Here is a 4,221-nt window from a genome sequence, read left to right as displayed (position 1 = left end):
GTCTTAAGCGCTGAAGAGAGCGACCACCCGCAAGACTTGGCGGAAGTGTTTAAAATTTTCAGAACCTACAACCTGAAGCTGAATCCGGAGAAATTTTTCTTCGGAATTCGCAGCGGAAAATTCCTGGGATGCGTGGTGTCAGAGAAAGGCATCGAGCCTAACCCCACGAAGATCGAGGCAATCTTGGCAATAGAGCCATCGCGCGACTTGCAAGGGGTTTAGAGGCTCAACAGAAGGATCATCGCCTTGGGACGGTTCATTTCTTGCTCGGCACAGCGGTGTCTGCCTTTCTATAAAGCAATCAAGAAGGAACATCCCTTCAAATGGTCTACAGACTGCCAGGCCGCATTCAACGCCATCAAAGTCTTCCTCGCCACACCCCCACTGCTGTCGGTACCAAGGCCAGGATGGGACATTCACTTGTACTTCACCATCACCGATGAAACGGTAGGAGTCATTTTAACTCAATAAGAGAGGACGGAGCTTTACTCGGTTTACTTTCTGAGCAAGGTTCTGAAAGGAGCCGAAATCCGATACTCCGAGGTTGAGAAGGCTCTGTTCGCCATAACTCAAGCATCTGAGCGTCTTAGACCGTATTTCCAAGCACATACTATTGTGGTCAGAACGAATTACCCTCTGAAGAAGGCCGTCCAGAAACCAGAGGTCTCCGGTCGGATCACCAACTGGTTAGTTCGACTGTCCCAGTTTGACGTACGGTTTGAGCCCCGCACGACGATAAAAGCTCAGGTACTGTCCGACTTCATCATAGAATTCACCGATTTGTCTACTGGCAACCCCGCGACAACAAAAGCTCACAACAGCGACGTCTGGACCATGAGTATAGATGGGTCCTGTGGTCCAAGGCAGGCAGGTGCAGGCGTAGCCGTTCAGGGACCCGATAATCTCCGAATACGGTACGTCGTCCGGCTTGATTTCCCGACCACGAATAATCAGGCAGAATATGAGGCCTTGATCGCAGCTCTTCGATTATCCAAAACAATAGTGAACGGACATCTGACGATATACTCGGACTCAAAGCTCGTCGTTAGCCATGTCAGCGGTACCTACAAGGCAAAGGATCCGACGATGTGCCGATATTTGGCCCTCGCCACCTCCTTGCTCAATGATCTCAAAGAAAAAGGAGTAACCATTGACCTCATACTAGTGCCACGAGAGGAGAACGAGGAGGCGGATGCTATTACCGCTCTCGCAGCAGGCGAGCAATCCAGTGATCCGCATACCCTCATCGAAACCGCTGTGGCCCCGACCATTCACATAGAGTGCTCGCTACAGATCGACACGGCGGACGCTGAGGCTAGCGGGTGGAGAAGTCTGATAATCAGGTATCTTCAAGATGGAACACTGCCCACAGATCGAATGCAGGCATCCCTCGTGGTTCGGCGTTCCTGGCGATACGCAATGCATGATGGCTTACTCTATCGGAAGTCCGCCACACATCCTTGGTTGCGCTATATATCCGAAGAGGAAGGGGATCACTATCTAAAGGAGATACATCAGGGCGTCTGTAGCTCGCATCAAGGCGCCCGAACAATTGCGAAGAAAGCCCGGCTCTAGGGGCTTTACTGGCAGACCATGGATTCCGATGCGATGCGTCTAGTTCGCAGTTGTCGGGCATGTGAACTGCATGCCAATACTCATCACGCCCCGGCAGCTGCATTCAAGGGCATTATCACACCTTGGCCGTTTGCAGTATGGGGCATTGACCTACTCGACCCGTTTCCGATGGCTTTAGCATAGAAGCGCTTTGTAGTAGTGGCAGTCGATCACTTTACCAAATGGATCGAGGCTAAGGCAATCGCCAAGATAACCGCTGACAACGTAATCTGTTTCCTCAAACGAACAATCATATACCGATTTGGGGTCCCTAACTCCTTCATCACCGATAACGGGAGGCAGTTCGACTGAAGTCAATTCCGCAAATTTTGCGCAGAGTGGGGTACTAAAGGGCGATACACATCGGTGGCACACCCTCAAAGCAACAGCCTCACTGAGGTGAGCAACCGAACAATCCTGCGAGGAATTAAAACGCGCCTATCCGACCAAGGCCGAGCATGGCCTGACCACATCGCGGCAATATTGTGGTCATATCGCACAACCCCTCATTCGGGTACAGGGCGCACTCCTTTTTTCCTCACCTATGGGGCAGAAGCAATGGCACCATCTGAGGTCATCCTTCGTTCTCCTCGGCAGACCACCTTCGAGGAAATCGACAACAATGCGGAGCTTGCAGAAGCAAGTGAGCGGTTAGAGGAAGAACGCCTTAATGCTTTATTGCACATCATGGCCCATAAGCAGAGTATAGCACGTTATCATGATAGGCGGGTTCGTCCCCGCACGTTTTAAGTCGGAGATCTTGTGCTCAGAGACGCCGCCGCTGCCCAGTCCCCGCTAGCTCATGGCAAGTTTGGCCAATCATGGGAAGGGCCATACAAGATCGACACTGTCCTCCATAACGGAGCCTACAAAATCGCCTCGTTGGATGGCTTGGTCTATGACAATAGCTGGAACATCCAGACATTGAAGAAGTATTATCAATAGCCTCCTGTAATATGAATCATGAATAAAGAATTCTCATTTTTTTTCGAACAATCCCATATTGTTATCGATTGTTTACAAGCGGACACCACAATGCGTTCTCCGCTACAAAAGCATCAAAATGCTATCCAAAGGCTTATCGAGCATCTCGACTGCCTTCGCAATCGCCTAACAATCCCATATTGTTATCAATTGTTTACAAGCGGACACCACAATGTGTTCTCCGCTACAAAAGCATCAAAATGCTATCCAAAGGCTTATCGAGCATCTCGACTGCCTTCGCAATCGCCTAACAATCCCATATTGTTATCAATTATTTACAAGCGGACACCACAATGCGTTCTCCGCTACAAAAGCATCAAAATGCTATCCAAAGGCTTATCGAGCATCTCTGTAACGACCCTAACCTAGATAATATATGCAATTTATTTTGACTTAGTTAAAGTGTTTTTTTATAACAAAATTGAATTATTCATAAATATTTATTTATTAATTATTCAAGTTACTATTGTGTTAAAAGGCTTTCTTTTTTTTTTTTCCTCCGAAACAAAGCCCACCACCACCCTAAACCCTAATTATTGTTCTCCCTAATTTGTTTTTTTTCTGGATGTTAAAAAAAACTGCCAATAGACTTCCGCCTCTCTTTTTTTTTTCACACTTGGAAGTTCTTCTTGTGCCCAACCTGGTTTTCTTTGGATTGACTATTTGTGGATTGGACATTATTCTTGCAACTGATCAAGTAAGTTGATTTTAGTTTTTTTCAAATTTTTTTTCTTTCCTGCGCAAAGGAATAAGTCCATGTATTGAGGGTGGTTTCTTTTCTCTTTCACAAAAAAATCTGATATTTAGAGATCCAACCCAATCTTATCTTGGTATTATACAAATCACTTTATTTTCCATGAAGAAATAATTATAGATTTATGTGTCAACCTTTTATTCAACCCATTATTTTTGTTGTTATCTGTCAAGAGTTATTAGAATAAAGATTTTAATCCAAATAGTTTTATTTTACCATTGTTTTTTTTCCAAATTACTGTTTTGGGTCGTATAAATATGGATTGAAATCTTAGTTTTGTTTAAAATATTAATTTTTCTTCTTTAGTTGGGCTATTTTATGCATTTAATATTTAGCTATGCATATTAATGTTTTATGGACACAAACTACCTTAATTTAGTTTTGTTTTAGCATAAACTGTTAGGTTGAAATTTTATATACATATATATATTTTTATTTCTTTTTTTCATAAGAATTCCGAACTCCTATCAATTTAAATCTAAGCCTAGCTTTAGATTAATTCGTTGATGTTTTCCCACTTGAATTTATAGGAGATACTATTCCTTCGGTCGATTGAGTGGTTAGCTGCTAAAGATTATTAGATATAACAGTCGTCTGGATATCTGGTGAGTGGTAATTATGGTACATGACACTATTTGATTGAAATATCAGAATTTAAACTGTTTATCAAAAATTAGCGTTTGACGGTATATTTTCATTCCTAAAAATATATAGCTTAAACCTTATGTTTACTAAATATCCTTAGTATTAGAGCGTATATTCTGGGAACAGGCCTTTATATTGATTTGTTTTATTATCAGGTACAATAAATTTATTAAAATTTGGTTTGATATGATTCGTAGTTTCTGATACGCGATTGATCGCAGTTA

Source organism: Euphorbia lathyris, chromosome 4, assembly GCF_963576675.1.
Source record: "Euphorbia lathyris chromosome 4, ddEupLath1.1, whole genome shotgun sequence".
Lineage (NCBI taxonomy): Eukaryota > Viridiplantae > Streptophyta > Magnoliopsida > Malpighiales > Euphorbiaceae > Euphorbia > Euphorbia lathyris.
The sequence above is the reverse complement of the archived record's forward strand: the minus strand, read 5'-3'. Positions refer to the sequence as shown.